Here is a 17,614-nt window from a genome sequence, read left to right on the forward strand (position 1 = left end):
CAACAAAGCTAGCTCCTTTTTGAAAGCCCCTGATGTTTATACTTATAATTTGATCACATTTCACAGTATGTAGAATATGTATAGATGTTTGAGTCAGAAGGTGTTTGGGGAATCAGATACCCTGAAGAAATAAATATGTGCATTTGTATACCTTTTAAAGCAGAAATGTCATTATGGTATTTCCATACATGCATGTAATATACTTCAACCAAATTCACACATCTTCCTTGATGAGGAGAATAGTACATCTTACCTGGATTCCATCAGTGCAGAAGTTGCTCTTCAAGTCTCTGGTCCTCAGAGTTGTGTCTGTGGTTCTCTTCTGTTTTGTCACAGATCCCCTTTCGATCTCAGATTGCTGGGCTTTCCTTTTTGTGTGGAGCCTAAATTTAGTGTTGGATAGTGGATTAAAGTTCTGGGCTGGGAGCAAAGGTGTGGGGTGGGATGGGCTGGGAAGGGATGTTGCTTGGTGGATAGGGGAGTTATTGCTCCCCACCCAGGTTTTGGTAGGGGCGGGGCAGTTCCTGGAGTGTAAAGATGAGTTCTGCCAAGCCCTTTTGTGCAGGGAACCCAGTGGCCACTCTTGCTTTGCACTTTTCTGCCTAGTACTGTGGATGATGTTTGGTTTACGGAGTGGTGCCTGCCTAATAGCTCTGTATACTAAGTTGGGCTGGACTTGGCATGATGTACCCAGCTTGGATCTGCTCTTTTTGCCCTGGGTGGGATTCTCAGCCAACCAAAGTTGGCTTCTGACAGAGTAGACCAAGGCTTGTTGGCCTGTGGGCTTTGCTTCATTTCCATCACAGCCTGTGGTTACTCTAGGGACACAAATACCCTGCTGGGCAATGCATGAGGGTATGGGTCAGGTCAGATCCTGCTCTGCAAGTTTGCCTGTTTCTCCTCAGCTGCTCTGGGCTCCCATCAAGCAATGCTTTCCCTTTGCTTCTTTTATAGAACTAAAGTTCAAGATTTGTTGATTTTCTCTAGTCACAAACTGGCACACTCTCCTGCTTTTGTAAATTGCTCACCTTTCTTTGTAGTTACGTATCTAAGGTTTGTATTTCTGGCTGGTGGAGATACTAGTGGTGAGTGTCTATGGTCTGCTGTCTTCCAGTTCCATATTTTTCTTTAATATGGTTTCATTTTCTGGTCTGTAACCACTCACGTTACAGCAGGATTACTTCTACTCCAGCCCCTCTTAGTAACATTGTGGAAGACTTCTCATCCATTAACGATGCAAAGAGGTTTGCAATATCAAAGTTCATCTTAAAACTTCTTTTACTGATCCCTACTATTTTATGTAATTTTTAGAACTGGATTATGCTGAAACTTAGGATGTTGTCTCTTAAATTTTTAAGTCAAAGTAATAAGGATTATAACTAGCCCATTGGCTTTAATTTTGTGCCAGTAATTATAATTAAAAATTTGACATTTATTTATAAAATTTTACCTAGGGGTATAAATGCCTTTTCATACTCTATTAAAATCATGATGGTTTTATATGCTATTAAAGTGAGTCATGCTGAAATCATTGCTTACAAGGGGTTCATCTAAATGATAATGGATATAGAAAGAAAGTTATGCCTGAAAAGTGAAGATCTTTTTCTCCATCTGGTAAATCTAATAATACTTGAAAATATGTTAAGTCATGAACAAACGAATAGCCTAATTAGGAGATCAAATAAACTCTGCCCCCAATAGTTCAGCTTATCATATCAGAGGACTTTGATAACAATGATTATTTTGCATATTCCAAATGGATACAGTCTCTTTCTAGTGTAGCAGTTGGTTTTAACTTTCTTAGGGTTAGGTATCTGCTGAAAGCAATAAACCCTTTTCCTCAGGAAAATGCATAGGTGCCTGTCAGGTCGCTAGAAGAAGTAGCAGCTGGGAAAAATGTCAGGCTGTGAGGGAAAAACAAGCTGTTGCAGAGAAAGACCATGTCCCCATCAAAAACACCATCAGAGTCAACCATTCTTCAAGTGCACTGGCCTAAGACCATTCAAACTGGCAAAACAAGCTACTTGACACAAGTCCCTGTTTGCTACAAGTGCTGCTTTTACCCCACCTGTAAAAGCTCTGCTACAACTACACTCAGTGCGACCTCTCCCATCCCCACCAGGGACTTCACCTGGGAGCGTACCCCAATAAACTTTTCTTTCTTCACTTCTACCTCCTCCTGTGTGTTCTCTCCTCGCCTAAAACCTTACAGTGCACATTTACTTTTATATAAAAATTCCAGGAGTCTGCAGTCCTCCATGGCTGCCATTTACTTACAAGCAGACGAAATATTTATTGTAATTAAACTAATTTTGCTAATGCTTTGGAAGTGCTTCAAAAGGTAGTATTTATAAATAATTATTTGTAAATATTATTAATTTTAATTCATATGCTTGTGGCTACATTCAGGACCAGTTACCATGGATACCTAATTCTTGCCCCTCTTTTTTTTTTTTTTTTGTCGGTCGTGGGGCTTGAACTCTGGGCCTGGGCGTTGTTCCTCAGCTCTTCAGCTCAAGGCGAGCACTCTACCACTTGAGCTACAGCGCCACTTCCAGTTTTCTGGTGGTTTATTGGAGATAGGAGTCTCACGGTCTCTCCTGCCCGGGCTGGCTTTGAACCGCGATCCTCAGATCTCAGCCTCCTGAGTAGCTAGGATTACAGGCGTGAGCCACCAGCGCCCAGCTCTTGCCCCTCTTTTTAACCTAAGTTAAATATCTGTACAGGGAAGATGGGTTGGAAGCTGTCTTGTCTCTTCCCATGGTGAGCGCATGCCACATCAGTTAGATCACCCTTCTCTGACCTCCATGATTACTTGAGTTTTAAATGTGGTGTATTGTGGTTTGTGGTCAGACCTGATCTATGGAACCCAATTGTTTAACCTAAAATTCTTATAACAGTGTGGCTGGGCAGAGATACTTGAAGGCAAGGAGAATGGTATTGAGACAGTTCTGTCTGTGTCTCACATTGCTGGAACCAGCTTGGGCTCCCTTTCTTCCCAAAGCCAGTTGGTAATCAGATATGGCAGGCTTTCACTTTCCTGTAGATAGTATGGGATCCACAGTACTTCTTTAGAATGTTTATTATTTGTCTTTATGTGCATTTTAATTAATGTTATGCAAACTTCTTTTGTAGAGTGTGCATTTTATTCTAGTCCACCAGAGGGAACTAGAGGGAAGAGATACTGTGACTAAGACTTCAGGCTCTTAGGCGGCCGGTCAGTAGTAGAGAAATTCTCAGAGGTTCTTGAGCACTAGAATCACCAGAGTCTGTTGTTATTCTTGTTTGTTTGTTGATTTTTTTAACCTAATTGTATTAAAAGTAGATGTTTTAGGGAAGTTTCACATTCATAGAAAAGTCGAACAGAAGGGGAGTTTTAAAAATGTATGATGTAGATTTCTAGACTTACTTCAGATCCACACATACAGCAGCTTTAGATGTGAGGCATGGGAATCTCTGTTGTAAATGTTAGTAGTACTCTAGCCTTTGTCAAAAATCCACTTAACTATAGGGACCCAAAGCCCTAAAAGGGCAGAAATACTTAGAAAAAATTTTAGCACATGAAGCAGGATGTAAGAACACAGGCTTACAAGGATTTGAGTGTTGGTAAGAGCAGAAGGGTTGTAGATTGCTAGTAATTTCAACTGTTAATTCGAATCCAGGTGATTTTCTGAGAGCCAGAGGTAAATCTGAAAAAAAAAAAATCCCGTTCAAGAAAGTTTTGTATCACAGTTGTACAAACGTGCATCTTATGCAGGGAACAAAAATAAATACCCTCAATCCAATTGTCATCAGGTAAAGATATTTTCATAGTGCCAAATACACCTAGTAAACTGGTTCAGAAGTAAGAACTGGAATTACAAGAAGAAAAGAGGCCACAGGCTTGCATAGGGAAGTTAATACATGTTGTCCTTATAAAACACAATTAAAATAAAATGGAAATAATCATTGATTTATATCTTAATACAAATCAATACGATTAGGTTAGCCAAAAATCTAGGAAAATAATTAACAATCGAATTTAAGAAACATGGAACAAACTCTCCCTATATATCCTGTTCTTTAGATTTTTATGTAAATAAAAATCAAATGACCAGAATTCTTATTCTATGAGCTTTGCAACAAGTCTTAGAGACTCGAGCATGAATATCAAGTAAAAACAGAACTGCCAACCTTAAAGCCCTCCTGCCTTCTTTTCCTCTCATTTTCTCTTCCTCTCTCACGCTTTCCCCACAACAGTCCCTGATAAAACTGGACAAGATTCTTCTCTGTATCCTTTTGCCTGTAGAATCTAAGCATCCTGGCAGTAATCAGCATTCTTCCTTACTCTCTCTTCATAGGTGTGTTCATATGTGTGCAAGCCCCTTTTGCTCTTCAAGACTTAATCTATCTAGAATGCAGTCCTTTATGGTGCTGTATGGTAGAGACATTTTAACACAGGAAAACAGTAGAGTACTGGAAATATAAGACAAGGGTAAAGTGATTCTTTATCTTCAAACTTTCATATGAAAGTATAGTTTTATGTGGGAGAACAATAAACAATCTCTACTCAAATCTTCCAAGTAAAGTTGGCAAATGCGTAAAATTCCATTTCCAGCTAACTTGATTAGATTTCTTTTCTTGCATAATCATGCCTCATTTTGAGAGTGCAATCTTTAAGGTTGTTCCCCATAGAAAACATTTCTTTCCTTTCTTTCTAGTTGGAAATAGCAAATGCAGGCTTCTGTGTGAGTTTTAATGACACTCCATATCAGAATATATGTCACTGCTCTCATAATAAAGAATAAATTTATGTTGTTCGCCAGAGTCTAATAACTGCAGAATCAGTTTCAGTCCCTCACACACATCTTTGTGCTGAGCACTTTCCCCCTCCTATCTGAGGGTGCAAATGAAATACAATTTGCAGTGCTAGTTGGCAGCAAACCTTGGTAACTCTTCTTAGGCTGACTTAGCCAGAGGACATGAGTTCTTGTTTAAGGTTCTGATGCAGCTCTAACCCAGTGAGATGATCACAGTTGTCATTTACTGCCACAAAAGCTGCCTGATTTCCAATCTCAAGAATTCAGGTACACCCATCCTACAGTTTTTGCAGACAAGGGTAATTACAGTTGCAAATGTTGCTTTTTGTTGACTGCAGTTTTTTTCTTATTTATTCTATCTCCTATTTACTTACACTGTTACTCCCAGCTTGTTCCCTGCCAATCATGTCTGTGGATGATATGTCTTGTGAGTACAGTGCTCTTTGCCTTTGAATGAGAACAGAGACTTCTCAGAGACCTTTTCATACAAGGATCCAAGAAGTTGCTACCAATCATTGGAAGTTGCTACCAGCCACTGAAAGTTGGCATTTGAGATGAAACCTATTTCTTACTCTGGCTTTACGGTTACACCTTTCCAGTACATTAGATTTCAATGAACTTTTCCCTGGGTGGTGAGTTGTTTAGAAAATGGGCTGGACTGGGACCCAGATGTCACAGAATGCTCCTTTCATTTTAATCAACACTTAGGAGTTGAAAATTTCAGGGGACAGACAGCCAAATCAGGCAGTAGAGACAATTTGCTCATAAATATTACCAGTCTGTCACTTAACATGAGTTGCAGAACACAGGCATAGTAAATCTTATTTGATTCTGTTTGTGTAGACGCAATTGTGATACTTTGGTATGGGCAAGTGGTGATAATCTCATTGCAGGTTTGGAAATTAGTAATTTTCTTTAGAGAATGCTCCATGAATTGTTGTTGTCAATTATATCCTACAGCTCAGTTCCTGTACAGGTTTTTAAAAGGAAGTTTCTTTTTTTTTCTAGATTGTTTTACTACTTTGTTATGAATTCCTTCCGTTGATTAAAATGTCAGCGGTTTTATATTCATACTTCTTGCAGTACGGTGGGTAAGTCATTCAGAATGGTTTTTCTTTTCTTTTTATCCTTTTTGGTTTGTTTGCTTCCCTAATGTACTGGTGTTCTGAGAGGAAAATAAAGAGATGGAAGTCTTCCCAAAGAGAGCTCAAAGCAGCAACCCTGGAAGTCAGCAAGCTTAAAACAATCTGTGCCTCAGATTCTGCTAAACCTGAGACCTTGAAACCCCTTTAGATCAATGCTCCACCTTTGACCAACACCACAGGCTGGCCACCAAGCTTTCCTGGTGCAGGAGACACAGTGACTTGCTCCCAAGGACAAATCCATCTGAGGCAGTCCCATAAAACCAGAACCCAAAGACCACAACTTCAGTCTCAGGGTGCTAGGAAGTAAACACCTCAGCCCAGAAGGGCCAATGAGGAAACTTGCTTTGGTGCCAAGGGAAGGGAGACTTCATAATCTGATGCTGTCTTGTGTAGGTGTGTAATCTGAATTTGTGCTGCACTTATGGCCCAACCTTTGATATGCTGAATTTGTCTTAGGCTGATGGATGACGGGCAGAAGCAGTTGGCATCAAACAAATAAAAATTGAGAGAGTTACCAGTTACTATTAAAAAATACTTGGGAAAGGAAATCCCAAAGTTTCTATGAAACTTCCATGAAAGAAGGTAAAGTTATACCCATTCAAGATCTAAAATGCAAGAAGGAATGTGGAAGAAATGTGTCGCTAAATATATTGATTAATACAAGCACATAATTGTATAAAGTAATAATAATGTTTTATTTGTGTGAGAAAAGCAAGATAAAATGAAAATACTAGATAAAGGTAACTTGTAGAATGGGGAGGGGTAAGGAAATAGTTTCTAGGGTTCTATTATTATTTAGGACGGGAAATGAAATGCAGCATTAAATACACATGTTTCATGGCATGGATTGTCATTTAACAGCTAGAAATAGTGAAACTTCAAAATAATGCATGAACAAAAAAGAAAGAGAAAACAAGACAAAAATAAGCTTTAATCAGTCTAGAAGATGAGAAAGCTAAAACTGAAAGAAAAAAGAAATAAAGTAAGATGAACAGAAGCATACGCTACAGTGCTGAGAGAAAGACGAAATACAACAGTAATCTCAATAACTTGAGTTAAAGATAAATTTTGTCACATGAAAGACAATTACACTCTATGAGAAATGTAGCTAAACATAAAACCACAAAAAGATTGAAAATCAAAGTATTGGAAAGATAGACAGGCCACATCTAAACAAAAGTTAGAGATTATAAAAGTCGATCAAAATACACAAGGTTTCAATTAGACATGATCAATAAATTCTGACAAATCTATGTTATATGTTGAGATTCTAACTACTAAGGTGATGGTTTTAGGAGAATACACTTTTGGGGGGTGATTAAGTTATGAGGGAAGAGCCCTCTTAAAAGAATTAGCACAGGGAAGCTTTTGTTTGCCACTCCCAGAAACCTAGGAGACAGTGAGACAGTCTCATTTATGTACTAGAAAGTGGTCTCTCTCAGGACACGAATCTACTGCTTTGGCTGTGAACATTCTAGCCAGCAGAACTGTGAGCAGAAAATTCTGTTGTGTATAAGCTATCTATGGTATTTTGTTACTGCAGCCTGAAGAGACGAAGACAATGATATGTCAAGTCAAAACTTTCACTCATTTAATGAAGTCTCAAAATATATAAAAGCAAAACTGGGCAGAACTACAAAGACACATTTATAAATCTCCAGCATAGTGGGAGATATCAAATATCTTTCAGAGTAAATAACAGTCAAGGTATACAAACATTTGTGAAAAGTATAGGTTCAGAGGTGAGACAAAAGACAAGGCAGGGAGAACCAATGCAACATTATACACAAGACAATATGTTGGAAATGATCTGTATAACTTGCAGGTGGGGTGGCAGAGAAGGGAAAGTAGGAGAAAAATGAGAGAAGGGTAACAAGTTTGACAAGAAATGTACTTATTACCTTACTTATGTAACTGTAACCCTTCTGAATATCACCTAGATAATAATAAAAAAAGAACAAAAAATAAACAGCCCCAGATTGGAGTATGCATCTTTTTTTAAAGTTCAGGTGATCCATCTTGAAAACTGACATTCTCAAAGCTCCTATTTTAAGTTACCTGCATTAAGTTACCTCAAGTCAAAGAACTGTGTCATGGACTATACTTTTCTAATTACAATGCAACTGAACTGGCAGCTCATGAAATAAATATAAGTAGAATAGTCTACATGTGTAGATATTTTAAAGTCACACAAGTTTATGTGTGAAAGTACCAGAGATCAGAAGAATTAGAAAATATTATTATCTGAACAATAATGAAGATACTACTCATCAAATTGATAGGGATCCAAATGAAGTGGTACTAATGAAGACTTATGTGTTAGCTTTCAATCACTATGACAAAATGCTGAAAAGTCAATTTATATAGGGAAGACACTCTTATTTTGGTTCCTGGTTCCATGTTTGTCATTACTTGTCTCTGTGACTTTTGGGCCTATGGTAAGGGAGAGCATCATGGTGCAGAGTATACGGAGAAACCAAGCTGCTTACCTAAGGCAGACAGAAAGCAGAGAGAGAGAGAGAGAGAGAGAGAGAGAGAGAGAGAGAGAGAGAGAGAGAGAGAGAGAGAGAGAGAGAGAGAGAGAGAGAGAGAGAGAGAGAGAGAGAGAGAGAGAGGAAGAAGCTAATATTCCCATCAAGGGTACAAGACAATGGCCAAATTACCTCCACTGGGATTTGGCTCTAACAGATTCTACTACCTTTACAGGCCAGCCACTAAGCTTTCAGCATAAGGCTCTGAAAGACATTTAAGATCCAAATGATAACACATTCCACAAAAGATAGGCTCTAGATTCATGAATTGCACATATATATTAGGAAGTTTAAAAAAAGCAAGCAAACAAATGGAAATATAAGCCTGAAGAAAGGGAAAGGGCTAAGTATGTAGCTCAATGATAGAATGCTATCTTAGTATGCTTAAGGCCCTGGGTTTGATTCCTCAGCACTATAATAAACAGAACAAAAGAAAGGAAGGGTGGGGGGAAGAAAAATGTAATTCAAGCAGAATGTAATTAAATATGAAGCAAACACAAGCCAGGTCAACACAGTCTAGGCAACAACAACAAATCTCTGGGGAAACTAGAAAAAAAAAGGAAGAGACTCTTCAATTAAATATTATCAAGAATGAAAAGGTAGACAAAACTACCACTATCCAAGAGTAAATATAAGAAAAATCGATAAAATTTTAAGCCCAGATAAAATGGATATATTAAGTTTTCATCCTTTTAGTAACTCATGGTAGGAATTAAATTTCAACACATGGGGATCCTGAGCTGGACACACTTTTAAAGCATAGCCAAACCTCATCATTGTTCACTGCATACATGTATCAAAAATGATCATACTGCATGTATCATTAGTATGTATTATCATTATCTGTCAGTTAAGAATTAAAAGGAATACATAAGTAAAGAAGAGAAAAGCTTGGCTACTCTTGCAGATTTGCCTCCAACTGGCTAGTGGTATGAGAAGCCTAGCCAATAATTATATCTCATACTGATTGGATTTACTTTTATTTGTTGGCCACTACATAAAATATAATGTAGGAAGAAAACCAGGTGATTATCCCAACTAATGCAGAAAAAAAACTTGAGGTTTTGAGATAGGAGATAAACAACAACAACAAAAACCTTTGGAAAAACTCAACATTTGTCTAGACTTGACAAACTAATAGCTTGGGTTGCCAAGAAGACTGAGATGGAAATTAGCATACAAGAAGTTTATTGAAGGACTGTTATTGGTCAGCACCTATTGAAGGGAAGGGAAGAAAGTAGGACTGGTAGGTAGATAGAGAAAGGAGAAGCCTTAGCAAAAGCTCATTCAACCCTTCAGAGAACTATTAAAATCAGCTCTTTGGAGATGTACTGACTGGATAAGTAGGTTGGCCTAGAATGTGTGAGTATAGGGTGGGCAAGGTGAACCTTTCAGCTGCAGAAAGCTCATAATTTAGGGCTGTCTACCATTGGCCACCGTCCTAGGGGCTTGGAGAACTACATCCCCTTAAAATAGGGGTGGGTGTGTGTGCTCAGGAGACAAGTAACATACTGACTGTGTTCTGAATGCACACAGAAGCCAGGCACCAGTGGCTCACGCCTGTAATCGTAGCTACATAGGAGGCTGAAATATGAGGATTGTAGTGCAAAGCCAACCTGGGCAGGAAAGGTTGTGAGACTCTTATCTCCAATAAACCACCAGAAAACTGGAAGTGGAAGTAATGCTATGGCTTAAGTGGTAGAGTGCTGGCCTTAAGCTGAAGAGCTTAGGGACAGTGTCCAGGCCCAGAGTTCAAGCCTCACACAGACAAAAAAAAAGTACACCGAAACTGGGTGCCAGTGGCTCACGCCTGTAATACTAACTATTCAGGAGGCTGAGATCTGAGGATTGCGGTCCAAAGGCAGCCCAGGCAGAAGGTCCTCATGAGACTCTTATCTCTAATTAACCACTCAAGAACAAGAAGTGGCACTGCGGCTCAAGTTGTAGAGTGTTAGCCTTGAGCACAAAGAGGCTCAGGGACAGCGCCCAGGCGCTGAGTTCAAGTCCCACAACTGACAAGAAAGAAAGGAAGAAAGAAAGAAAGTAAGAAAGAAAGAAAGAAAGAAAGAAAGAAAGAAAGAAAGAAAGAAAGAAAGGAAGGAAGGAAGGAAGGAAGGAAGAAGGAAAGAAAGAAAGGAAGAAAGAAAGAAAGAAAGCAAGGAAGGAAGAAAGGAAGGAAGAAAGGAAGAAAGAAAGGAAGAAAGAAAGGAAGAAAGAGAATGTACACAAAGCCATAATTAAGACTGAAATGCTTAAAGCATTCTCTCAAGATCAGAAACAAGACAAGGAGCCCATTATCACGTGGTAGACATGAAAAAGAAAATAGTTTAAGGATTGAAGGAAAGTGAGTGTGATATGACTGTGTATGCAGAAACAATGAACAAAAAACTATAATAAAAAACTTTGCAAGAGTTTCTGGAAGCAAAGTACTGTATATATGTGTGTGCCAATTGTATTTATATAAACAAGTACTTATGTAGTAAATTTTATATTAAAATACCACTTTTAATGGCATAAAGATGGAATAGAACCAGAAATAAATATAAAAATGTGTAATCCATTTATGGATAAACCAATAAAACTTCTCTAGAAGTTTTCTCTAGACGTATAAAAGAGTGTCTAAATAAATGGGAGCTATATAATATGGATAGAAGACTCTCTTTTGCAAAGAATTCAATTCTCTGCAACTGCTCTATAAATTTGAAAAAATCCCAATAAAATAAAGTGGTTTTTGTGGAGTTTGGCAGGCAGATTTGAAAATTTGTAAGAAAAAAGGAGTAAAAAGAATGATAAAACACCTATACGATTGGATATTAAAACTTACCCGATTATGGAATCAAAAGTATGTTGCTGGAGGAAGAGACAAATAGGCAAGCAGAACAGAACAGTAGATAGACAAAGAGCGTACTTCATGTTTACTGAGCAAGTGCTTTACCATGAAAGCCACATTATCCACCCTTAGATAGGAGATTCTTGCCCAGGAGATCTCATGAAGTTGCAGGAAGAAGTTAGCTAGGCTGTAGTCATCTGGTAGCTTGACTATGGAGGCAAACCTGCTCTTAAGGTGATTCACTTATGTGACTACCTAGTTGATGTTAGCTATTGCCTGTACCCCGGTGGAACATCTTTCTTTTTAACATGGCAGCCGAGGTATCTCAGAGAAAGTGATCCGAAAGAAAGACAGATTAAAATCTGAAACATCCTTTATGATCTTGCCTCAAAATTAGTCTATCATTTCATCAATATTCTTTTGATTAAACAGATCAATTGTGTTTACTATGGGAGTGTAGTGCATAAGCATTAGAATACCAGGAAAAAATATTGAGTCATCTTGGATGCTGGCTACCACAGCATCTAATAGATGGCTCTCACACTTTCTCCATGAGAGGGTACCATTATACTCATTCGGGCCATAATGGTACTCACAGGCAGATATACCATGTTGTGTGGACTCTCCATCCTTTTACTTTTTTTTTTAAGACAGGGCCATTAACCCATGTTGGTTTCCCTTATTCCCAGTGCATGGAATAGTAGAAACACTATACCTTGTTTGTGGGAATATAAACTAGTACAGACATATCCAAAAGTGTTTGTACTTCCTAGGAAAGTTGAACTTGTATCTAACTTATGGTCCAGCAATTCTACTCCTGATGTTTAACTGAAAGACACTTTCCAATATGTACACTAGGTAGTATGGTCTTATGAGCATAAATATTAAACAAACCATAAATGAATGGACTAATTATGGTATATGCTATAGTTTATATATTGTCTGTGTCCTATAAGGGGCCATTATGATTAAAGGCTTGGTCTCCAAAGGGGGCCTGTTGGGAAGTTAGCTACCTCAGCCACCTCATTGTAGAAATGTAAATTTGTATAAGACTGTGTATTGATAAAGAATCCCACAGTTACACAAAAATAAATGATTACCTGTTTTAAATTATTAAAAAGCAACATTGAACAAAAGACTGAGGTTACTAAAGAAAACTCACAATATATTCTTTAGAGAAACAAATATATGAACATCATATTTACCTCATACATGAGGTAAACCTATAAAAACAATAGAATAATCAATATAAAATAAAGGCTCCAAGGAACTGGTAATGTTCTCTATTTTAAACACCATGTGAGCTTATTATTATTCTATAAACTCTACCAACACGTTAGTATAGTCCTTTGTAACAATGATATCCTTCACAATGAAACACATTGAAAATTAAAGTGTTCTTTAAAAAAGACACAATTTAAAATGTCAGGGCTATTTCAGTGAGTGAGTGAATGTTCTTAAATATTCATCATTGATGTGTAACAAGCATCTCCCTATCCTCCATTTCTTCCTGTCAAAATAGGAAAGCATACATGGAAAAGAGAATGGGCTGCCTCAATTCACAAATGTTACTCCAAAAGTCATGGTAATGTGCCTTTACAATTCCCCTTGATTCACTATCTGGCTCCAGATCTCTGATGGAGATTTTCAAGAGAAGAGCTGAAATAGGCAGAATAATAAGCACCAATCCAAACTTCCAGCAAGAGAAAGGTGAATTCTACCATTTTTTTTGGTCTACAGTACCCATGAGTTCGTTCATTCGTTCCTTCCTTTCTTCCTTCTTTTCTTCCTTTCTTCCTTCTTTTCTTCCTTCCTTCCTTCCTTCCTTCCTTCCTTCCTTCCTTCCTTTCTTTCTTTCTTTCTTTCTTTCTTTCTTTCTTTCTTTCTTTCTTTCTTTCTTTCTTTCTTCCTTCCTTCCTTCCTTCCTTCCTTCCTTCCTTCCTCTTTCTTTCTTCCTTTCTTTCTTTCTTAGTTTCTTTCTTTCTTTCTTTTTACCTACCCACCTACCTCTAGTTCTTTATTCTATTTGTTATTCAAATGCTTCAGAGTTAAAATTTCAGCAATTGTTTCCTAGATGTTCTTAAATGTTAAAGTTCTTCTATTGACAATAATCAGCAGAAAGAATATTTCCAGAAGTAAAGCACATTGTTTTCTAATGCATATATTAAGTAATAAATTTGTTTTTTTCTTTCTTTTGTGTTTGGTTTCTGGGTGTTTTGAAACAGGGTCTTACTATGTAGCCAGGCACCCTTGAAAATGCATGATTCTTTTCCTGTTCAAATTTCAAATTCCTATTATAGCTTTATGTGTGTTGAGTCATGTGACTATTTTTTGACAATAAGAAGATATAGGTTAGGTGGCAGCTTCTCCAACATTGCTACCATGACAGGGCTGGGTATTGGGAGAGGTTCAGAATTTTCTTTTTGAAAGGAAAATCAAAAGAATGTCATTACTCTTTTTTTTTTTTTTTTGTCGGTCATGGGGCTTGAACTCTGGGCCTCGGTGCTCTCCCTTAGCTCTTCAGCTCAAGACTAGTGCTCTATCATTGGAGCCACAGCACCGCTTCTGGTTTTCTGAGTGGTTTATTGGAGATAAGAGTCTCACTGACTTTTCCTGCCTGGGCTGGCTTTGAACTGTGATCCCCAGATCTCAGCTTCCTGAGTAGCTAGGATTGCAGATGTGAGCCACCAGTGCCTGGCTTGTCATTAGTCTTAGTTGGGCAAAAGAAGATATCCACTATAATGCCTTCTGCAAAAATTAATTTTGCTATAATATTTGAAACAAAAAAACATTGGACAGGGGCTGGGAAGGTGGCTCAGTGGTAGACTGCTTGTCTTGCATGCATGAGGCCCTAGTTTCGATTCCTCAGCACCACATAAGCAGAAAAAGCCAGAAGTGGCTCTGTGGCTCAAATGGTAGAGCTCTAGCCTTGAGCTGAAGAGCTGAGGGACAGTGCCCAGACCCAGAGTTCAGGCCCCACAACCGTTGCACAAAATAAACTAGGAATACAAACACAGGAGAGTTGCCCTGATCAGGCTAGCTGCCACAACACAACACTGTGGAGTGGGTGGCATTAGACCGAGGAAACTCAATTTTTTTGGTCGGTCATGGGGCCTGAATTCTGGGCCTGGGCGCTGTCCCTCAGCTCTAGCTTAAGGCTAGTGGTCTACCACTTGAGCCACAGCGCCATTTCCAGCTTTTTTTTTGCTTATGTGATGCTGAGGAATTGAACCCAGGGCATAATGCATGCCAGGCAAGCACTCTACCACTGAGCCACCTTCCCAGACCAGAAATTTAAATTCTCATAGTTCTAGAAGCTGGATTTCTACAATCAGGGTGCCAGCATGGTGGGTTAGGCCAGGGCTCTATTTCTGTCTTGCAGACAGTTGTCTTCTCTTGTTCTCACAAAACCCCTCAATGCATGTCTGTGGAGAGCACTATCTGTCTGTCCCTCTCTGTCTCTGTCTCTGTCTCTGTCTGTCTGTCTGTCCATCCATCCGTCTCTGTCTGTCTCTCTCCCTCTTCTTGCAAGACAGCCACTTCTAACAGATTAGGACCTCACCCTCACGACTTTAGCCCATAAGAGTGCTATAAATAAACTCAATGGCACCAAGAGTTACAACTTTAACGTATGTATTTTAGGGGACACGTTTTAATCTATAATGGGCACCTGCCATGGAACTCATGATTTGCTAACTCACTTTGGATCGCCTTCTTGCCCCTAAGCACAAATGTGATGGCAAAGTCCAGAGAATGAATGCCAGCTGCTTCCTGAGTAGTCTGTCAGGGATTTGTCCGGCTCTGTGGGCTTTATTGCTGTTGGCAGCCCCACTTCTCCTCTTCCTGGACCAAGCAACACTGTCTCCAAGCCAAGGCCCTGCCTCTAATATCTGTATGCCAGGTTCTCTGTCTGAGTCTATTCTTTTTCTGCAGTTTGTCTCTATGGCAGTCACTGTTCCAGCTTCAGAAGTGTTTTCTTTTTCCATTTTTCAGACATCCCACTAGAGGTGTACAAATGGAGACCTCTAGAGGAACCCCGAGAGGGGCTATGTGGAGTAGAGGGAAGATGTGGAGATTAAGACACCTGTTTGTCCCTAGGTCCAGCAGTTGTAGTGATACAACTTTAGGGAAATTGTTTAGCCTGTAGTGAGTTCATTAATGCCAAAAATTCTTTCTTTATTTTGTGGAAGGATAAGTATATAATGCTGTGAGAGGTTTATGATGGTGTGAGATCAGTGAATCTGGCAGTGCAGGTCACAGAAGGGTTTCTTGAAGAAATGACTTGAGAGGGAAATGAAGGATGAGCAGGATGAAGGATGAAGAATTGTGGTGAGCGGGAGGAATGGTGGAGGCAAGTGGGAAATGCAGACCATTCAAGCCACAAGAAGAAGCAGAATGCAGTTGTGGGGACGGAGGGGCTTGGCCAAATAGGAAGAATGATGTCAGACAAGTCTGATCAGGAAAGCAAGGACAAGGACTAACCTTCTCCAGGCTCTGCAGACTGCTTGCTCTCCAGCCTAAACCCTCTGCTAGGAAATGGGGCTAGCTCATTGAAGTGTCCAGAGAGGTTGGCTATTTGGAATAGGTTGGGGAAAATAGAGATGCAAGAGAGATGCTAGTTGTCAGTGGCTCAAATCTACAATCCAGGCTACCTAGGAGACTGAGACCTGAGAACTACAGTTCAAAGCTAGCCTGGGAAGATAAATCTATGAGACTTATCTCCAATTAACCAGCAAGAAGCTGGGATTACAGGTGTAGCTCAAAGGAAAAGCTGAGAGTGTGAGGCCCTAAGTTCAAGCCTCAGTATAGAACACACACACACACACACACACACACACACACACACACACACACACACACACACACACACACACACACACACACTACCAGTCATCATATAAAGGTAACTGTGCCACCAGGCATTGGTGGCTCCTGCCTGTAATCCTAGCTACCCAGGAGGTTGAAATCTGAGGACCAGAGTTCAAAGCCAGCCTAGGCAGGAAGTGCATGGACTCTTATCTCCAATGAATCACCAAAAGCTGGAGGTGTGGTTCAAGTAGTAGAGCAATAGGCTTGAGGGGGGAATAAAAGCTCAGGGATTGCACCTAGACCCCAAGTTTAAGCCCCAGGACTAGTTGCCAAAAACAGTCAGTGTGCCCCAGATTGTATTCTACTCACCTAACCGTCCAGAGAGTTCTCTTCTGACTAATCCTCTCAGTAACATTAACTGAGAAATTACCATGTGTCAGACACATTTCCAGGTGCTGTGAACAAAATAAAGATCGTCCTCAAGAGGCTTGTATTTACTTTCCAGTTGAGCGATTCCAATGTTACTGTGATTGTTGAAGGATCAGATGAGATGCGGACATGCTACTCAAATGGGATTTGTCATTCATTTCTAGAGAACATTGTTTATGTGTTTGGTGGGTCTGAACTCAGACACTCTACCACTTGAGCTATACCTCCAAGAATACTTTTTTCTATCCCATTTTCCTTCTTGCATTAGTGTTCAATCTTTGCTGCAACAATTTATCACAAATTCCCAGGCTGAGCACAACATAAATGCAGAGGTTAGAAATCTAAACTGATGCTCGCTGAGCCAAAGTACAGGCTTCTGAAGGACTGCATTCTGGAGGCTGTTTAGAAGAATCCACACCCTCACCTTTTCCAGCCACCTGCTTTCTTGGCTAATGGATGCTTTGTTTTTTTAAAGCCAGCGATACCAGTCATCACACCACTGTGACCCGCTATCTTCCTTGTCTCTTTCACTTGTGATGGTTCTTATAGTTGTGTTGGACTTACCTAGAAAAATGCAAAAAAGTTTCCCCATCCGAAGATCCTTAGCTTCATCTCATATGGAGAGCCTTGCTGCTTGTCCTATATGGAAAAAACCCCACGGGTTCTGGGGATTCTGACATAGATTTTTTAAATATATTTTTTTATTGTAAAGATACTGTAGAGAGGGATTGCAGTTACATGAGTAAGGTAATGAGTACATTTCCTATGGAGCATTGTTACCCTCTACTTTGTTTTTCCCCTACCATCTCTTCCCTCCTCTCCTTTCCAACCCCTCCCTCCCCCTGACATAGATGTTTTCAAGGTCCCCATTCTTCCATTATCTCTGTGATCCTTTAGGATGTTCAGATCTTAAAACAGAGACAACTTCTCTCTTTTCTCCTTTCGCTTTTGTTCATAGTGTGCAACCAAGCAGTAAAGTGACTGAAAGTAAATCAGCCTTTTTATTCCTGTGCCTGAGAAGCTTCAAGAGAACCCCAGAGAGCCTCCTCTTTGTGAGGGAGTCAAGTGTCA

This window comes from Dipodomys merriami, unplaced genomic scaffold (assembly GCF_024711535.1).
Source record: "Dipodomys merriami isolate MVZ:Mamm:240054 unplaced genomic scaffold, mDipMer1.0.p SCAF_112, whole genome shotgun sequence".
In the NCBI taxonomy this organism is placed as follows: domain Eukaryota; kingdom Metazoa; phylum Chordata; class Mammalia; order Rodentia; family Heteromyidae; genus Dipodomys; species Dipodomys merriami.